We start from the raw sequence: 21,631 nt of genomic DNA, 5'->3' as shown, positions 1-21,631 counted from the left end.
AAAGGAAAATGGGTGCATCTGGTGCTGGTGTGGTGCAGTTGGTGGTGGTTATGGAGGAGAGTCTAGAAGATAGAACAGTACAGTACAGTCCATCCCCTTCGGTCCACAATGTTGTGCTGACCTTTTTACCTATTCTAAGATCAATCTAACCTTTCCTCCTACATAGACCTCCAATTTTCCAACATCCGTGTGCTTAACTAAAAGCTTTTAAATGGTCCTAATATATCTGCCACTACCATTGTCCCCAGCAGGATGTTCTAGACACCCACCATTCTTACTTCCAACATCCAACATCCACGTGGGCCATCACGGTGATGTAGCAGTTAGCCCAATGGTATCACAGCTCAGGGCAGAGTTGAGAGGTCAGTTCCGGTGCTGTCAGTAAGGAATTTTTACGTTCTCCCCATGACCACGTGGGCAGGTGGTTATTGGGCAAGAGGCACGAGCTGAGATGGAGATTGCAATTATTACCACGGTGGGGGACAGCTTTCAGAGGACGCCAATAAATAAATTAAGGGTACCTAATACACATTGGATACCCATTGCCAGTTGTGAACATGAACAGGGACAGCCACTTCAAAACAACTTGTACTGTCAGAACGGGTGGCAGGCTGGAGATACGTCTTGACAAAAGGAAGTATTAGGCACTCCTTCGCTCCGTCCCTACGCTACCCTGCAGGTCACCCTTGGGCAAGGTGTAGCACCTGCTTACACCCCACAATCAGGGTCATGTGAAACCATTGGAGCAGGTGTTGAATGATCATGAGAGCAGCTAGTGCTGTTTATGCAACCAGGCAGATAATCTCTGAAGAGTATTGATAATGGCTGGGGTCAGCCATCTTGTAAAGGCACTGCAAACCAGTTCTGTAGAAAAATTTGCTAAGGACATGATTGCCCACACCATATGACAAGGCACATCACGATGATGATACCAACTGTCAGAACAGGCAGTGCTAATAAAACTTGGCCCTATTGTATGCACAAATAAGACGCTTGCTTTGAATCAATTTGACCGATCTTCTTCCAGCAAAGCTCTGAAGAACCTTTGCTTGATGAATGAATCTATTGCACACACATTCACTCCATACAGAAACAGAATTAGAATCAGCTTTAATATCACTGGCAAATGTCATAACATTTATTGTTTTGAGTACATTGCAATGCGCAATTAGAAAAAAACAAATTACAATAAGAAGTGTATTTTTAAAAATATAAATATGTCATGCAACATAATCAAATTAGTGCAAAAAGAGAGCAAAAAGTATTCAGGTAGAGATGCACGGTCACATGACTTGTTATATTGTTGAATGTCTGGTGAACATCTCCACAAACTTGGGGCAGCATGGAAGTGAAGTGGTTAGCGTAACAATATTACAGTGTCAGTGACCCAGATTCAATTCCTCCACAGTCTGTGAGGAGTTTGTACGTTCTGGAACAACTGATTTCTTCCGGGTGCTTCAGTTTCCTCCCACATTCCGAAGATGTACAGGTTAGTAGGTTAACTGGTCACATGGATATAATTAGACAGTGCGGCCTGTTACCATGCTGTATCACTGAATCTAAATCTAAACTAACACAAATTAATTCCCCTCCAGAAGTGTCAGTTTGCACATGAATGGCTTTGAAAAACAAAGCAGCACTGTTGGAATTTTGTATCAATCTCGGCCTGAAACGTCAAGGATAGTCCCACCTATAGATGTTGCCTGACCTGCTAAGCTATGCCAGCACATTATGTGCATCGCTCTAGATTTCCAGCATCTGCAGGTCAGAATTGAGCATGTTTGCAGACGACTGCACAATGTGACTCCTCAGATAGTGAAGCAGTTCATACGCAAATGCAGCAGGACCTGGACAATATCCAGGCTTGGGCTGACAAATGGCAAGTAACGTTCGAGCCACACAAGTGCCAGGCAATGACCATCTCCAACAAGAGAGGCTCTAACCATCATCCCTTGACATTCAGCGGCATCACCATCACTGAATCCCCTATTATCAACATCCTGGGGGTTATCACTGACAGGAAACTGAAATGGTCTAGTCATATAAACACCGTGGCTACCTGAGCAGGTCAAAGGATAGGAATCTTGCAGCATGTAACTCAGCTCCTGTCTCCCCAAAGCTTGTCCTCCATCTACAAGGCTCAGGTCAGGAGTGCAATGGAATACTTGCCACTCGCCTGGATGATTGCAGCTCTATCAACACTCGTCCAGTACAAAGCAACCCACTTGATTGATACCCCTTCCACAAGCATCCAATCCCTCTACCATTGACGAATAGATGCAGCAGTGTGTACTATCTACAAGGTGCACTGCAACAAGACCCCAAAGTTCCTAAGGCAGCACCTTCCAGACCCATGACCACTACCATCTAGAAGAACGAAAACAGCAGATACCTGCAAATGCCACCACTTGGAAATCTCCCTCCAAGTCACTCACCATCCTGATTTGGAAACATAATCGCCGTTCCTTCATTGTCAGTGGGTCAAAATCATGGAATTCCCTCTCTAACAGTACTGTGCACATACCTACACCACAGGGACTACAGTGGTTCAAGAAGGCAGCTCATCACCACCTTCTCAAGGGCAACTAGGGATGGGCAATAAATGCTGGCTTAGCTGGCAAAGCCCAATCCTGTAATTGGATACATTTTTTAAAAGTACCTCGTGTCTATGGTTGTTGGATATATGTCACAATCTGAATAAGCTAATTTTACAAAACAAAAAATCCATGATCCCAACAACACTACCTTGCTATTCCTCTTTTGCACTTTTTTGTTCCTTGTAATATTTTTATGTATTGGACTGTACTGTTGCAATAAAACACGACATACACTCAGTGGCCACTTTCTTAGGTACACCTGCTCTTTAATGCAAATATCTAATCATCCAATCATGTGGCAGCAACTCAGTGCGTAAAAGCATGTAGACATGGGCAAGAGATTCGGTTGTTCAGACGGGGAAGAAGTGTGATCCAAGTGACTTTCACCGTGGAATGATTTGAGTGGTTAGAAAATCTCGGAAACAGTTGATCTCCTGGGATTTTCATGCAAAACTGTCTCTAGAGTTTACAGAGGATGGTGCCCAAAACAGTAAAGAAATCCAGTGAGCAGCAGTTCTGTGGGCGAAAATACCTTGCTCGTGAGAGAGGTCAGAGGAGAATGGCCAAATTGGTTCAAGTTGACAGGAAGACATCAATAACTCAAATAACCATGGGTTACAACAGAATGCACTCAACATCAAAACAGCATCAGAAGACCACAAACGTATACACATATACAAATGTACAGTATTGTCTCCACTGAGTGTATGATATTTGCACTGTACTGCTGCCACAAAACAACAAATTTCATGACGTAGATCATTGATAATAAAGCTGATTCTGATGTTGCTCAGGGACATGGTAAATTAACAAGATCATGAAGGTAAAAAGAAACAGATACCTATATCCAATTAGAGACTGTGAGCTCTCCTCTGATTTGCACAATTTTGTAGATATTGTACAGATGATACAGGGTTTCGCTTATCGGCATAGTGCTAGTTTCCTGCTTCAAATAGCTGGTCAAATTCAGCACCTTCTTGACTGACATTTTCCCTGCACTAAAGGATAACAAAACACACTAATCTGCACAATTTGGTAAGTTTTTAATTGCATTGTGGCAGGTTGGGATTTTATTCATTGGAGCGTAGGGGGCTGAAGGGTAATCTTAGAGGCGTATAAAATCATGAGGGGCAAAGACAGGGTGAATGCACACAGTCTTTCACTTTTCTCCAGGGAAAGGGAATCAAGAACTAGAGGGGAAAGGTTTAAGATGAGAAGCAAAGATTTATAAGAGACTCAAAAGGCAACTTCCTCATGCAGACAACAGTGGATACATATACAACAAGCTGACAGAAAAAGTGGTTGAGGCTGGTACAACAACAACATTTAAAAGATATTTGTACAGGTATATGGATAAGAAAGATGTACAACTGGGCTTCCCAACCTGGGGTGCACTAAGCCCTTGGTCAGCACAACGTTGTGGGCCGAAGGCCCTGTAATATGCTGTAGATTTCTCACCCCCTGATTTACAGGGATATGGGCCAAACAGAGGCAAATGGATGTTCGATCTTGTGATATTAATTCAGATATAAAACTTGGTGGTTATGGCCATTTTATTAAGTGTTGCAAGAACAAAGAAAAAGTTGTGGTTGCCTGATACGCAATTGAGAGATAAAAGCACATTCCACTGTTAATTTATCTTTAAATTATCAGATTCTTTCCAATATTTTCCAAGACTCGGACATGTCCAAAACATATGAATGAGTGAAGATTCTCTATTATTACATTTACCACAATACGGAGATATATCTAAATAAAAACGAGACAACTTATCCTTGGTCATATAGGCCCTATGGACTACTTTAAATTGCAGGAGAGAGCGGCGGGCACATAACGAAGTATTAACCATTTAAAAATCACTTTCCTGATACTTTTCAAAGTAAACTTTAAGCCTAATTCTTTGACCGCTTTATTTGGTATTGTTGGAGGAAAGGATATTATTTTGGAGGCATCTGACTTGCATATTTTGGCTTTTATGTCTCTTATGGCCAGAAGGACGCTCTTGCTTAAATGGAAAGATGCGGCTCCTCCTATTTACGCCCAATGGTTACGTGATGTGATGTCATGTTTAAATTTAGAGAAGATTCGATGTTCAATCTCTGAATCTAGCCAAGATTTTCGAACATTGTGGGGACCTGTTTTAAATTATTTTCAAAACCTGATTTGCTGTTAAAGTACAGATGATGACTAATAATTTTTTTCTTCCTTTTTTCCTTTACTAATCAGCTTCGGTCTTGGTAATGGGTTAGATTTTTTAAATATAATAAAATAATTATATTTCAATGTTACAAATTAATTAATCTGTATGAATATAGGGTAAGGAGTCTTTATATGCGATTTAGCATAATGTATTGATATATATTTTTTCTTTTGCTCTGTATTCTTATATGTAAAATTAATAATAAGAATATTGGAAAAGAAATTATCAGATTCACCTATGCCAGAAAAATCCAGAAGCTTTTCGTAAATACAAAAATAATCTATTTTCTAGAAAATTTACTGAACAGTTACAGATATAAAGGTGAATATTGTAAACCATAAGCAAGCTATTAGAAACCTATGAGAAAAACAGCAATTCTACACTCTAATCCAACATGTGATTTGCTCAGACGGACATCTCGGTTGGCACGGAATAGTTGGGTTGAAGGGTCTGTTCCATGTTGTTCCATGACTTCAATTAACAACAATAACAAAACATAGACATTTGTAGAGCATTGAATGATAAAAGAGCCAAAGACATCCATTACCTTGCAAGCAGAAAGGCATTATTGATAAGGTCAGCTCGGTCCCGATCACTTAAAACCTTGTGATTAGTTTGTAATAATCCTGTTAATTCCTCTATGTTGCTCTTGTCATATTCAACAATATAGTCACCATTATGATTTATGTTAAACTTCACCCAAGCCACATTTGGATCTTTAAGGTCGATCGTATCTAATGGGAAATAAAATGCAAACATATTTCTGAGGAAGTGCTGAATTACCAATTAAGTTAGATCAATAGAGGTTGTTTGTTCAACATATGGCTATATAAATTTCAAGAGTAGTGAATTTTCACTGCACAGTATTACTGTATAAGTACAGACAACAGACGTGGAGCAAGGTCAATTTTTCCTCTCTGTAAGTTACTGCGGTTAAGTGTTTTGTGTTACCATGATATCACTATCGCGGATCAAACTTTAAAATTTTGTATACAGGACTACATTTCTTGTATGGCTGTTAATAACCCACCGTCAACTCTCCTCTCCAGAAGTAGTATATTCAAAGCAAACAATGACTAAAATATTAGTGACTGAATAAACTTCCTATAGTGGCTATATATTGAAAAATAAAGACATTGCTAGAATTCTGCATTATGTTAAACCACATCATATTCCATTTTTTAATGATTTAAATTTTATTGAATTCTTTTACAAATTTTTCCCCGAACCCTTGAGTCGGTGTTGAAATTATGTAAATCATAGCTTACAAAACATAAAATCATAAAATAAAAATCAAACATAGCAGAAATAAACATCAATATAATAACCATGTGTGTCTAATTAGATCTCTAATAACAGAAAAGGCTGCCATCCAGCAATATGCTTCACCACACATTCACCACTATTTCCCCCCACCCCCCAGGAAACCTAAATATTTGCCCCATTTTTATGTATAGATGTCCAATCTATCAAACTGTTTGTAAGACATGCGTTCAAAAGCTGCCACTTTGGCTATTTCTGTGACCCACTCCTGAAATGATGGTCCCCCCAAGTTCCTCCAAACTCTAAGTATAATTTGTCTTTCTACCATTATACTTGTCAGGGTCCAATTTTGAGAGTGTTTATCCCCAAGTAACCCAAGTGTGTCTCCCAAGACAAAAAGTCAGGGGCAGAAAGGGAGTTGAATACCCAAAATTTCACCAATATATTTATGTATCATAATCCAAAATTCTTGAGTGCTGGGACAGGACCAGAGAGCATATACTAAGTCCCCTTTATCTGCCTCACAGTACCAGCATTCAGGGGTGTTTTTCAACCCTAATCTCTGTAACCTTGCTGGAGCCTCTTGACACCCTCAGGTCTCTTGACATTGTTTTGACATTTTTGCAAATTTTGTCCCACTCCTTTGTCTCAAAAGTCACACTCAGGAAAAGTCACACTCAGGTCCTTTTCCCATGCTCCTTTAAGACCCAACAGAAATTTGTCCCCAGAGATTTGTGTTAAAGCTGAATAATAAGTTGAGGCTTCATGACCTTTACCATAAGCCGCCAGTACAGTAGACAGTATTGTAGCAAATTGTGGGGGTTGCTGTTTAGAATCAAAAGTTGTATGTAGTAAATAACGCAGTTGAAGAGATCTCCAAAACTGTGACAGAGATATCGTACTGTTGGGTTAATTGATTAAAAGATTTTAAACTGTCACCATTATAAAGGTCTCCCAATTTAATTATACCTTTCCCTTGCCATTCCCTCCAGAAGAAAGGGGACATCAATACACAACTTTGGATTCACCCAGATACTCAAGGCTTCATTCAAATATGGATTAAATTTAAATAATCTGGCTATTTTATTCCAAAACAAATGCATATGTGATATAATTGGGTGAGACCTTGCCTCAGGAGGTAACGTGATAGACAAACATTGTAATGGAGGGCTGGGAGGAAGAGCAGAACTCTCAATACGATACCAAGGAGGCGCTCTCTCCAGAGGGAGAGACCAATGTGCTAAATGTTTAAGAGTAAAGGCATAGTAATGATATATTAACTTCGGCAAACCTAAGCCCCCCCACCTTTCAAATGGCAATTGTAATTTGCTAAAGTTTAAGTGTGGGCGTTTACCATTCCAAATAAAAGCCTTAATTATTTTATCAAATTGCTTAAAATATGTTAATGGGATTTGCACTGATAACGATTGGAACAGATAATTAATCTTTGGAATGCTATTCATCTTCAAGGCATTTACTTTTCCGGACATTGACAAATACAATGATGACCATCTGTCTACATCACATGAAGTACATAGGCAACATATTATTTTAGCAAACATATATGCACCTAATAGAGAAGATGCAGGATTTTTTGTTGATCCTGAAGGAAAGTTACATTCTATTGGAGCTTATGATATTATACTTGGGAGAGATTTTAATTTGATAATCGATCCAATCATCGACTGTAGTAAGATGTTGTCATATAGAACCTCAAAACTCACTGTGATGGTGCAAAAAAATGTGTAAAGCCCTCGGGCTTGTGGATGTTTGGCGCCAAAGGGAGGGATTACACATTTTTTCCTGCAGTTCATGAAATATACACAAGGATTGATTTCTTCCTTATATCCAAGTCACTTATTCAGTCTGTGTTTCAATGTGAAATTGGTAATATTATAATATTAGATCATGCTTGGGTTTGTCTAGAGACAATACCTCAGTACAAGAGAATGCAGTCACATAGATGGAGATTTAATTCATCCATGTTACAAGATTCAATGTTTAGGCTATGGGACAACAAAGCAAGGAGTATTAGAGAAAAATACACCTACGGCCTCCTCGGCAGGGACTAACTGGGAAGCCCTGAAGGCAGTTTTGAGGAGATATACTATTCAACATACTTCTTATATTTAAAAAAAAGAGTAATCAGAAAATTACAAACTTAGAAAATAAAATCAAAGTGATTGAGACAAAATTGAAGCAGCGGATGTCATCCAAAGATTTGAGAGAACTAACATGGCTGAAATATCAATACAATCTAATATTATCCCAGACAGTAGAATTTTGGCTTTTCAGGGCAAGACAAAGGCCATTTGAATCGGGGGAGAAAGCTGGTAAGCTTCTGGCAAGGTGTATAAAACAAAGAGAATCAATATCTATCGTCCCAGCTATTAGATCAGCAAACACGAGGAAATCTGCAGATGCTGGAAATTCAAGCAACACACATCAAAGTCGCTGGTGAATGCAGCAGGCCAGGCAGCATCTCTAGGAAGAGGTACAGTCGACGTTTCGGGCCAAGACCCTTCGTCAGGACTAACTGAAGGAAGAGCTAGTAAGAGATTTGAAAGTTGGAGGGGGAGGGGGAGATCCAAAATGATAGGAGAAGACAGGAGGGGGAGGGATGGAGCCAAGAGCTGGACAGGTGATTGGCAAAAGGGATATGAGAGGATCATGGGACAGGAGGCCTAGGGAGAAAGAAAATGGGGACGGGTGGGGGGGAACCCAGAGGATGGGCAAGCAGTATAGTGAGAGGGACAGAGGGAGAAAAAGGAGAGAGAGAAAAAGAATGTGTGTATATAAATAAATAACGGACGGGGTACGAGGGGGAGGTACGGCATTGGCAAAAGTTTGAGAAGTCAATGTTCATGCAACAGGTGATACTCTGACGACACCAAAAGATATTAATGATGCATTCCAAGAGTTTTATAAGGACCTATATTCCATTTTTAAAGTTATTTATTCAAAGGATCTGGACATTGCCAGTAATGCTAGCATTTGTTCTCCCTTGTCAATTTCTCCCAAATGGAACACTGGAGCATCTGGAGTGACATGTACAGTACTGTGCAAAATTCTTAGGCACTTCTATATAAGCTAGGGTGCCCAAGACTTTTGCACAGTACTGTATTTGTCAACGTGTAAAAGAGAGCGAGTTTATAAATCTGGTGGGAGTAAATGACTTTGGGAATTGTGAGAGTGAGCACTGTGACAGAGGTTGGGGCAGGTGCAGACTCACCCAGCACTGAGACACCAGGCAAGGTCCTTTGATTCTAACCAACTGGTTTATTGATCATTGCAGGATGTCTCTCTGGTGCTTTTTGCTCCTTCCAATCTCCCTTCCCCTTTTCCGAACCATGATTACCCACTCACTGCCCTACTTCCCACTCCCAGAACAAAATAGACACCCATATTATAATCAGGTTGATCATCACTCACGTGTTATGAATTTATTTTTTGCAACAACAGCAGCACAGTGCGATATATAACATTACTACAGTACTGTGCAAAAGTCTTGGGCACCCTAGCTCTATCTATCTATCTATATATATACACACCTAAGATCTTTGCATAGTACTGTAGGCTAGATTGGTAAAGAGCAGATTTCCTACCTTGAGGGATATTGAGATAAAGATGTAATACAATCCAATCATTTTGTGGCTACCATTAATAACTTTCAATATATAGAAAATATCCACTTGTACTTCATTACTTAAATTTAGAGTCCTCTGATACTCCCAAGTCTCTGGTTCAGAAATCTCCCTGTTAGTCCAGTAACTTCCCTATTATAATATTTCTGCGCCATTACAATGCCAGAACTTTAAAAATTAAATCATAAATACAGAGGACCATAGCCAACTGGTTTTGAAGAGGAAATGAGGCCTGCAGTTCGAATCAATATCTGAGATTAAAAATCAGAACCCCTGTGAAATGTGCTTTCTCGATCACCAGAGTCCCATTTAAAGCTGCCAAGTAGAGGTTAACATAAAAGAGGAGAAGTGAAAGAGAATTACCAGTTCTATCCTTAAGGAGTCACTTTTTGATGCACTTTGGCTGTTTATAGTCCGCACAACTGCTGGTTACGTATATCAGTGGAATGTGCCACAGGCGACTAAAAACAACATGAAAGCTTCAATTAATTTAACTTTATTGGAATTACTGAAATTATACAAAAAGAGGAACAGAGTTAATGGAAGCAGAATTCTGAGAAAATATTGTTTATTTTTAACCCTTGGTTCACAAAATTATTGTCTCATGCTAAAGGCGAATGTACAAAGGATTTCATACTTCCAGTCGTAATTAGAAGAATCCCAACCTATAAACCAAAATTATAACACATCGAATTATATTATGTAGTATGCCATTTCTTAATACAGAAATTGTAAAATACCTTATTTCTTACATCCATTCCTTCATACTAAGTTGTTCAAGCACATCATTTATTGCCTTTACTGATTTAATTTTTCCACATAATACAATAGATTAGCGGAACATCAATTATGCAAATTTTCATGCGGCATGGAGTCATTGCTAATACCAGAAGGCAGGATTGTTGGAAGATTGAATGTGATTTCTCAGTAGAGAGCTACTGTAGTAACCCTAATGTCAGTAAGTAATTACTTGTCTTCATAAATACAGAGCTTGGATATTTTACGAAGGGTGAGCCAAGATATTTTCCAAATCCATCATATATTAGCAGGAGAGGTCCCTCTGCTGGTCGTGGTTGACCATGGACGTTGTGTCCCAGTTTATTTTGTGATACATAAGCCAGGGAAGTATGATATGGAGAGCAATCTGTTGCTGAAGTAGCAGGCTCGCCCCCTTCATGCGGCTGATGAATCCAAAGGAACGGCAGAGACCGATACAGTTTGACACCAGTGGCGTTGCAGGAGATGCCAGCCAGCATTGAACTCAATGTAGGACTTCCTTAGGGACTCCAACTCTGGATCTTTCCTCAGGGTTTACTCCCAAAGCCTTCCCCATGAGTGGGTATCATTACAAGGGTGAGGAGGTTTGATATCAGTTTTCCTTTCCCTGGATGAGCTCTTAACTACGGCTGGCAACCACAATCTGCCCAAAGTGACTGGCTTTAGTAACCCAACTTTGCCCCTTCTGCTGTCAGTAGAAATGGTTCACCCAAGCTTCGTTGCTAAGCCACATGTGCAGGCCAGGAGTTGGATTTCATTGTCAGAGGCTATTTGAGACGCACACTATTTTGAGCATTTACCCCCATTACCAACCCCGGATATTATAACAACCTTAAGGAATCTGCATTATATTCATCGCTTTATACTTATTACTATGTAGCTAAGCAAAGCTAGTGATGGATCAACATCCAGCAGAGCGAATGAAAATCTGTCTGAGTGGTGCCACAACAACCACCTCTCACGCAATATCAGAAAGACCAAGGAGCTGATTATTGACCTCAGGAGAAGGAAGCCAGAAGTCCATGAGCCAGTTCTGTTTGGGGGAAATCAGAGGAGGAGAGGATCAGCAACTTTAAATTCCACCGTGTTTTTATTTCAGAGGATCTGTCCTGGGCCTAGCATGTAAGTTCAATTATAAAGAAAGCATTGGCAGCACCTCCATTTCCTTCGAAGTTTGCGAAGACTCAGCATGTCCTGTAAAAGTATGACCAACCTCTATAGATATGTGGTGGAGAGTGTATTGACTAGCTGCATCATGGCCTGGTTTGGAAACACCAATGCCCTTGAATGGCAAATCCTACAAAAGGTAGTGTATGCGGCCAGTCTATCACAGGCTAAATCCTCCCAACTGTTCATCACATCTACAAGAGGTACTGTCGCAGGAAAGCAGCATCCGTCATCAAGGACCCCCACCGCCCAGGCTATGCCCTCTTCTCGCTGCTATCATTAGGATGGTGGTGCAGGAGTCCCAGGACTCACACCACCAGGTTCAGGAACAGTTATTACCCCTCAACCATCAGCTTCTTGAACCAGAGGGGTAAACTTTACGCAACTTCATTTACCCCATCACTGAACTGTTCCCTAAACTTATGGACTCACTTTCAAGAACTCTTGATCTTATAATCTCGATATTTATTGCTTAATTATTTATATAACCATATAACAATTACAGCACAGAAACAGGCCATCTCAGCCCTTCTAGTCCATGCTGAACTCTTATTCTCACCTAGTCCCACCGACTTGCACTCAGCCCATAACCCTCCATTCCTTTCCTGTCCATATAGCTGTCCAGTTTAACTTTAAACGACAACATCGAACCTGCCTCAACCACTTCTGCTGGAAGTTCGTTCCACACAGCTACCACTCTCTGAGTAAAGAAGTTCCCCCTCATGTTACCCCTAAACTTTTGCCCTTTAACTCTCAACTCATGTCCTCTTGTTTGAATCTCCCCTACTCTCAATGGAAAAAGCCTATCCACGTCAACTCTATCTATCCCCCTCATATGGTTTGTTCATCTGTTGGGTGTGGTCTTTCATTGAGTCTATTATGTTTCTTTGATTACTGTGTTTGTCTGGAAGTAAACAAATCTCATGGTTGTATATGGTGACATCTACGTACTTTGATAATAAATTTACTTTGAATTTTGAAAATCTACATCAAAAAATATAATCCTGTGGTAACAGAAATAAAACTGTGAGCAAAACGTTGAATGGTAAGATTTAGAAAACCTGTTTGACCTAATAATACTCCTCTAATCTTACCGTCTAAAAATACAAGTTACCAAACCACAAGTGTATCAGATATATCCAAGGAGTTAATAGACAATACAAGTAGGGTCACGTGCAGTTGAAATATTTTATGTTGTAAAATTTAAATGCATTAGAACTTGGATCAGAATCCTGGAACTATTTCTTAGTTGTTCATAATTACAAATACATTCAAGATTTGGTAAAACCAAAAGAACAAAAATGTATATACTCAGCAGGAAGGATGGAAAGCGATTTAATCTACAGGGTGGGGGGGGGGCAGGAAGTAGGGGAAAGATAAGCTTTGAGGTAAATTTAAGTTGCAGAGAAAGGAAGAGATGACAGAATAAAAATGAAGATCTCTGATGAAGTGGAGAGTAACATGAGCAACAGAAGGTAGTAAAGATTCACAGCAGGCATGACGAGGAGTGGAATGAAAAGGGAAAAAACAAAAATCTGTAATGTTCACAAGACTGCAGCATGACCAGAACACAGAGTGAGAGATGAGGCTTAATTTGCTGCAAGTCCAAAATCTGTTGAATTATAGTAGGGCTGGGGTGGGGGGGGGGAACATTACTGCACAGTTGAAGGATGAGGTGTCTTTCTTTAAGCTTACATCAGTTTTGTTGGACTAGAGCAGCAAAACAAAAAAATGGGGACTAAATGTTGAGCAATTAAGGTGACAGGCACCCTGGTGACCAGGATCACCCACTTGGAGTGAACGGACGTGGTCTCCAGCCCATTTTAGTTCAATTTCCATAACATTGGTAGGACCACATTGTCAGTGTTACCAGGGCACCAAACTGGAGGAACTATGTTGAAATAGAGTGCAAAATGGTAGTACAATTTTCATTACTGTCTCTTCAGTGTGCTCTCTTTTATTTTGGCAAATTAAAAAGGGCTGATGACCTTTCACTTTCCCAGGGTGGTGAAAGATCAGAGGCTGTGTACAGTAGTTTGGAATTATGGGAAATTACACATGGGAACACTGGGGATATATTCCACTGTGCAAACATCGAGGAAAAATGCTCTGGGCTCATAAGGATCAAGAGCACCAATTAAGTGATTTCATACCTCTAAATGGGAAATTGATAACGCTTGCAACTAGTTTTCTTTTCCACACCTCTAGCAATATTTCCAATGATACTTGGCCATTTTACAACAGCGTATTTTTTCTCTTTTTCCTTGCATCATGTTTTCCTAAATTTTTCACCCCACTTTCAGATTTATCACAAGAATGAGGAGCAAATCCTTGAAGATGTCTATGCTGATATATTTTTCCTGACAAGACTACTGATTTAAAGATTCACTTTATTTGTCACATCTACAATGAAACATACAGTGGAATGCGCTGTTCTCTGAATCGAATCAGCAAGAATTATGCTGGGCAGCTCGCAGGTGTAGCTGTGTTTCTGACACCCAAAGTGCATCCCCACCACACACTAACTCTAACAATGTCTTTGAACTTTGGGAGGAAACCAGAGCACCTAGAGGAAAACAATGTGTCCTGGGGAAAATGTACAAACTCCTTACGGAAACACGAGGAAATCTGCAGATGCTGGAATTTCAAGCAACACACATAAAAGTTGCTGGTGAGCGCAGCAGGCCAGGCAGCACCTACAGGAAGAGGTACAGACTGTACCTCTTCCAATAGATGCTGCCTGGCCTGCTGCATTCACCAGCAACTTCTTTGTGTGTTGCTTGAAACTCCTTACGGACAATAACGAGAATTCATCAGTACTGTTACAGCTGGTGCTGTAATAGATTAACTACTCAATGGGTAGATAACATCACTTTCGAACAATGTAATTCTCTTGTGTCTACAGTGAAATACAATGCAAAGTCCCTGGCAGACCAATTTAAAGCTCAGGTGGAATGGGAACAGCCTGGGGTAAAAATTATACAAAACCTTCATTTGACAATCTTTGGGAAGAATTTTAAATCAAAATTAGTTTCAGTAACTGTGTAGCTGTACCTGTAATAGGAGGATGATGAATTCAGTGAATGAGAGGTCCTGAGGAAACGTGCTTGACTGAGGTGGATTTTATTGGCAGTGGTATCCAATTTGACAGTGACCACTGGGTATCCTGTCTGTCGTGTCCAGGTTTCCATGAGTTCTTTCATATTCGAAACTACATTTCCAACCTGTGAAATAAAATACAATGCACCAAGTTATTAAACCAAATCACAGCTAGATTACACAGATGAAGATCAGTTAGTTATTGGTTAATTGATTTTGTAGAGTTAGTGTAAGATTATAGTCAGAATTATATTATTATCATTGACCTACAGTACTGCGCAAAAGTCTTAGGGACATATATATAGCTGGGGTGCTTCAGGCTTTTCATATACTGCTGCCTCATATAAAACCAATTTCATGACATACGTGAGTGATGATAAACCCGATTCTGATATGAGTTTCTATTGTGACTGAGAGTGTGGACGAGGCAGTGACAGGCGAATCATGGTTGGGAAAAGAGGGAGAGGAAGGGGAGGGTGTGGGAAGGTTTGTAATCAAATGACCTTGCCTGATGTCTCAGGGTTGGTTAAAGCGAGGAGGAAACCTGAGACATCGAGGTGAGTGCAGAAGGCAAGCGAGCGTTCAGCGCCATTTATCAGCCTCTTGCTCACTGCTACTGGAAGAAGATGCCTGTGTGTGACGATCTCTCTGTCTCAGTGCTCCTGAGGGAAGCTCCTGTGTTTGAACGGTCCGTCACTCTCTCGATGCTGTCGAAGGATGGCACCAAAGTTCTGGATCTGTGATTTACGGATCAGACTGTAGTTCATTTGGACTCGTTCAGTTTTATGTTTTCATGTTCTGTGTTTTTGCCTGTTCTTTTGCGTTGCTCTTCCTGTGATTTGTTTTTTTTTTGTGCATGCAGGGGCAGAGTAGGGGTGGTTTGTTGTTCTTGTCACCGTTTCATGATTTGTTTCCTTGTCTGCGAGGTGTTTGATGTTCTTGTTGCCTTTTGTATGACTTGCTTTTTTGTGGGGGGAGGAAATTGATGTTTTTTTTAATGGTTTCCTTGGTTTTCTTCATTTCGTGGCAATCTAGAGAAGATGAATCTCAGAGATGTATATTGCATACATACTTTGATAATAAATATACCTTGAACCTTGGGTATGTCAACACCCATGCCACCCCTGCCCCTGGCATTCCTTTTCTGCCACATGTTACACATCCCTACTGCAGTCTTCCACCCTCAATATTGCCAACGTCCTTTGCTCCTGCCAGAGTTAGGCCTACAAACCTGACTCAGTTACACCAGTTCTGTCTGGAGGAATGGAACAAAATTCCAGCAACTTACTGTGAGAAGCTCGTGGAAGGCTACCCAAAATGTCTGACCCAAGTTAAACAATTTAAAGGCAATGCTACCAAATACTAACAAAGTGTATGTAAACTTCTGACCCACTGGGAAAGTGATGAAAGAAATAAAAGCTGAAATAAATCATTCTCTCTACTATTAAAATAAAGTAGTGATCCTAACTGACCTAAGACAGGGAATGTTTTCTTGGATTAGATGTCAGGAATTGTGAAAAACTGAGATTAAATGTATTTGGCTAAGGTGTATGTAAACTTCTGACTTCAACTGTAGACGGTGACCATTTCAGAATGGCACATGGGCACTTCCAGCCAGCGTGAAGCCATTGGTTATCTGGAAAACTAGTGGAGAAAATAGGATAGACGAAGGTAGCAAATAAAACAAATGGCTTTAATCCAAAGATATTAGAATTTAACCAAGTTGATCTGGGAGAAAACAACAGGAATTCTGCAGATGCTGTAAATTCAAGCAACACACATCAAAGTTTCTGGTGAACGCAGCAGGCCAGGCAGCATCTCTAGGAAGAAGTGCAGTCGACGTTTCAGGCCGAGACCCTTGACGAAGGGTCTCGGCCTGAAACGTCGACTGCACCTCTTCCTAGAGATGCTGCCTGGCCTGCTGCGTTCACCAGCAACTTTGATGTGTGTTGCTTGATCTGGGAGAAATATATTTTTTTTATCATCTTCTTAGACGATTGGTTAGATTGACCGTGGAGAATCTAACAGTCTGAAGAGCCCGTACTGTGCTGTAACGTTCCATGTTCTATGTTTTTGCCTCCACTATTTTCAGTGTTTATTGACAAACTGGTATAGAAAGATCCACACAAGTATATCCTTGAGGGATGAGTAATGGAGACACAACAATCTTGCTTCCTCGCAACAGCTGGCTTACTGTCAACCTTTCAATCCCACCTTTCAGGGAACTCGTCTTTCCCGTTCAACCACCTTTAGGAATGATGTAGTCAAACAAGACAAAATAAATTTTTGCAGTCATAAAATATAAAGCAAGCACTTCAAAGCCTTTCATGAGCCAAGCAGTTTGGATCATTAATGCTCTGTCCTTTGTTCTGAAACGAGTGGCTGGGAGTGATCAAATGTCTTACAACTGCATGAGTGGAATTAATGTTTACTTTTAATGGCTATCCATCATATACAGGTTTCCCCCGCCATCCGAAGGTACAGCGTTCCTATGAAATGGTTCGTAAGCTGGAATGTCGTAAAGCGAAGAAGCAATTACCATTTATTTATATGGGAAAATTTTGTGAGCGTTCGCAGACCCAAAATAACCTACCAAATCATGCCAAATAACACATAAAACCTAAAATAACAGTAACATATAGTAAAAGCAGGAATGATATGATAAATACACAGCCTATATAAAGTAGAAATACTTTTCCACAATCATTGCTGAACTGTTCTCTGTAGCGAAAATCTCACACAAGCGCCGGTGGCAGAAAATCTCACGCAAGCGCTGTTGGCAAAAACATGGCGCAAGTGCTCTCCAGTAACCTTTAAGCTATGAAGCTGCCAAATCATACCAAATAACACGTAAAAATATACAGCCTATATAGAGTAGAAATAATGTATGTACAGTGTAGTATCACTTATCAGAATCGGGACAGCGCCGAGCACACTGATGGTGGTGTGTTAGGCTGAGTCGTCACAGGTTGGGTGGTGCAGTGGCCCCCACCCTCCAGGCTACCAACCGATACATTGCCGCGAAGCATGCAGGGGTGCAGCAGTAGCCGGGAGCCATCCAGCACATCTTTAAGAAAAAAGCCAAATAAACATGCTAATTAATTAGGTGCCGCCCGACACATAACTGTCGGCCCAGATCAGTGCCGATTTCCAACTGCGTCCTCTCTGATCTGGGCCGACATTTACGTGTGGGGCGGCACCTAATTAATTAGCCTGTTTATTTCAGCTTTTTTCTTAAAGATGTGCTCCCGGCTACTGCTGCATTCTCTGCGAATCGGTACAGTATCTGTCCGCGACCTGGGTGTTGGGATGGTGGGACACTGGGTGTCATCTCGTCAAACAACAGGAATTCTGCAGATGCTGGAAATTCAAGCAACACACATAAAAGTTGCTGGTGAACGCAACAGGCCAGGCAGCATCTCTAGGAAGAGGTGCAGTCAACGTTTCAGGCCGAGACCCTTCGTCAGGACTAACTCATCTCGTCGTCTGTTTCCATTACAGCAGGCAGGTTATCTTCTCCTATGACTGCCCGCCTCGATGTCGAAGGTCGAGGTTCATTGTCTGCTGTGGCTGATGTGGAAGGCTTGCTTGACTGCTGAGCCTCGCGCATTTTTCTATCATACAGTTCTTTGTAAGGACTCAAACCATCTTGCAAATATCCCCTAAACCTACGTACCCTTTCAAAATTAAAGTCGTACTTTATCATTACTCATTTGGTTTTGACTGCTATCCTTTCCTCTTCCAATTGCATCAGCTCTTCATCATCAGTTCTTGGTCATGAGATGCCAAAACCTCTTCAACATCATCTTCATCAACTTCCACAAGCCAAACTCACTTTGTCCTTGCTTCGTTCACCACGATCGAAACGCTTAATTATGTCTAGTTTTACGCTAAGTGTAACACCCTTACGAGCTCTTTCAGGCTTTTCCGACACCATAGAACTCATCTTGCAAACAACTGCTCACAGGCACGTGTTAAAACAATGCCGTTCCGAATCCAGGGGAGAGCGGCTGCTCGGGGCGCGCACTGCCTTTTATCGCGCGCTGAATTTTTTTTGTACCAGTGAAAACACCTTCTGAAGGCGAAAACAGGGTACTAATGTAGGTCTTTCATAACAGTGAGGTTTCGTAAAGCGAACGTTCGAAAAGCGGGGGACACCTGTGTATAAAAGTCATTTGAGAACCATCATTCCACCAGTGCTCAGATTGGAAATCAGTCAAATCCCATTAGAACCACAGAAATGTATAGCATTGGAGGGCCATTTGACCTATTGCACCTGTACTAACAAAAGAAAAGCTACACTGTCAAATCTCTCTTTCCAAACTTTGGCTATTTTAACTGCATAGCCAAAAGCTTTCTAAATACATTGAAGGTTTTATTCTTATCCCACTCTTTCAGTGCATTCTAGATCCTCACCACCTCCTCTCTCACCATCAATTACTTGAAATTTTTGCTCCTCATTTAGTGATCTGTCAGCAAAAGGAAATAGGTTATTCCTCTGCAGATCTACCCTTCAGTCTGCTTTACAGTGTCAGTGATGTTGAGACTGTCCGTCTTTGCTGCACAGTTTCCAAGACACTTGATTGGGTTGTCCTCCATGGATGGAATAACTTCTCCCCTGTACTTGAAGACTAAACTTGCTAGTAACCTTGCTGGTGATTAGTTAGGGCCAGGGAAACCTACATCCTGTGGAGGAATTAAATAAATGACAAGGGTGTGTAGGAAAAGAGGATGTTTATTAAGGATATTTGCAGGACTGAAGATTAGTCCAGCTAAGGCTCCCGTTGTCATCGGTAGTGGAGAAGTTCAAGGTGGCAAAGGGTAGAGTTGTGTTAACACTGAGGGGTTCCAATGACAAGTTAATAAATCAAGCAGAAGAAGATTGGGCCAAAGGTGGACTGCCAACTTTGCCATAGACCAGGCTGTGAGCTCCCCGCAATTGAGAGACACCATTGGCAACCCATGCCTGGGATGGTCATGCCTCGGCTCAGCACAATTCCAACGATGGGGAGTGCAAGTGCAAGGGATAAGCGTGACACGGTCCAGGCAGAGTTATGGAACTGTGAGGACAGAAGGCAGTTATTGAAGGCAGCAGAGTTGGTGTCACAGGGCACCTGGACAAAATGGGATCTACCCAAGCACAAGATCACTTGGGCAGAGCTTTGGAGACTGGAGCCCTTCTGCATTTCTTTCCTCCCGCGGTCCGTGTATGACACTCTCCTTACATAATCACAACTGCACACATAGAGTCTGAGAGAGGATCCTAACTGCAAGCTTTATGGTCAGCAGGGCTCAATGGCAGACGTACAGTCAGGATGCCAAACAGCTTTAACACAAGCTGGTATAGGTGGTGCCATGACAGGGCCCTGCTGTCCCATATGACTCACTGGAGCGGGAGATATGTGAAAACAGACCAGCTGCAGAGGGGCAAACGGGGCAGTCATTTTCATTAAGGGGAGGGCCACGTCAGTCATATCAATGAGGCCTAAATCCAATCTGCTGCAAACTGCCAAGTCATGGGAGATGAGGGTCGATGTGGGGAGGAAGCTGCAGTTCCCAGAGGTGGTGCAAACCACACTTTAACCAGACATCGTACTGCGGCCCACCGAAGTCAATAAAATTCTTCTGGTGGAGCTCACAGTACCATGAGAGGAAGGATGCTAGGAGAAGGCCCTGAAGTACCAGTCCTTCGTCCGGGAGCGCAGGGACAAAGGATGGCAGACATGGCCTTTTCCCGTGGAGACTGGCTGTAGAAGGTTCCTGGCAAGATCGGCACGGAGGTTGCTCTCTGTGCTGGGTCTTGATGAAAAAAGCAAGAGCCAAGCAGCTCGCAGGATGAGGGAGGAAGCAGAAAGAGGCTCCTGCTGGAGATGGAGCAGGCGGGAAGAGCTGAGCTGGAAGACGGGGGCAGATGGGCAGTGACATGGCCACCACTACCGACCCGCCAATTGGAGAGTGTAGTGGTTGAGGGCTGAAACATTCTGTGAAGGTTAGGCACCACCTGATGACATCAGCTCCTGGCCAAAGGCTCCAGTTACTTCATCTGCTAACTCTAGACAGCACCCTGGTGTACGATGCAAGTTGAAATGAAGGACTTATCAAGCTATACCAGAGTCAGCACATTGTAGTGTCACAAAAAATGGAAAGATCAGTTTCTTTTAGAATTTAATTTTCCAAGGCTAATTGAGGAGAAATATTTCCTTCCAATACAATTTGGAGGTTTTATTGAAATCATTACCAATATATTTCTGTGCAGAATTCAATTAATAGGTTATGTTACCAAGTATTGCTTGCATCCTTCCTATAAGGTAATGGCCAGAACTTGAATGACTCAAGCAACACTCCAGCTTGCCTTTACAAGCACTTTATACTTTACCCTGTTCTGCAACCTAGGTACTGGCTAATGCAATTTCCCAAATGCATTCTTCATCAACTTGTTTATCTGCCCTGTTTTCTGGGGTCATACAATCATGGTTCCCTTATTCCTCTGCATTTCTCAGTATCCCACCATTTGCATGCTATTGGTAGCATAGTAGTGTCACAAAGTTCAAAGTAAATTTACCGTCAATGTCAATGTCAACATATACAACCCTGAGATTCATTTTCTTGCAGGCATATGCAATGAATCCAATAATTATATAAGAATCAGTGAAAGATCGCACCAACAAGGCAGGCAACCACCGTGCAAAAAACAAATGGTCCAAAGACAGAAAGAAAGATAAAACAGAGAAATAATACTAATAAATAAGTAAGCACCAAATATTGAGAACATGAGATGAATAGTCCATAGGTTGTGGGAACAGTTCAGTGTTGAGTTAAGTGAAGTTGAATGAGGCTATTCTCTCTGATTCATAAGCTTGATGGTTGAGGGGTAATAAATGTTC

The 21,631-nt window shown here is 41.3% G+C and overlaps 1 pseudogene; it reads right to left on the bottom strand.

The window, feature by feature from the left end:
* The window catches only part of LOC134357254 (leucyl-cystinyl aminopeptidase-like), a 164,405-nt pseudogene that overhangs the window by 29,352 nt on the left and 113,422 nt on the right, over window positions 1-21,631 (bottom strand).

The sequence above is a fragment of the Mobula hypostoma genome, chromosome 16 (assembly GCF_963921235.1).
Source record: "Mobula hypostoma chromosome 16, sMobHyp1.1, whole genome shotgun sequence".
In the NCBI taxonomy this organism is placed as follows: Eukaryota; Metazoa; Chordata; class Chondrichthyes; order Myliobatiformes; family Myliobatidae; genus Mobula; species Mobula hypostoma.
The sequence above is the reverse complement of the archived record's forward strand: the minus strand, read 5'-3'. Positions and strand labels throughout refer to the sequence as shown.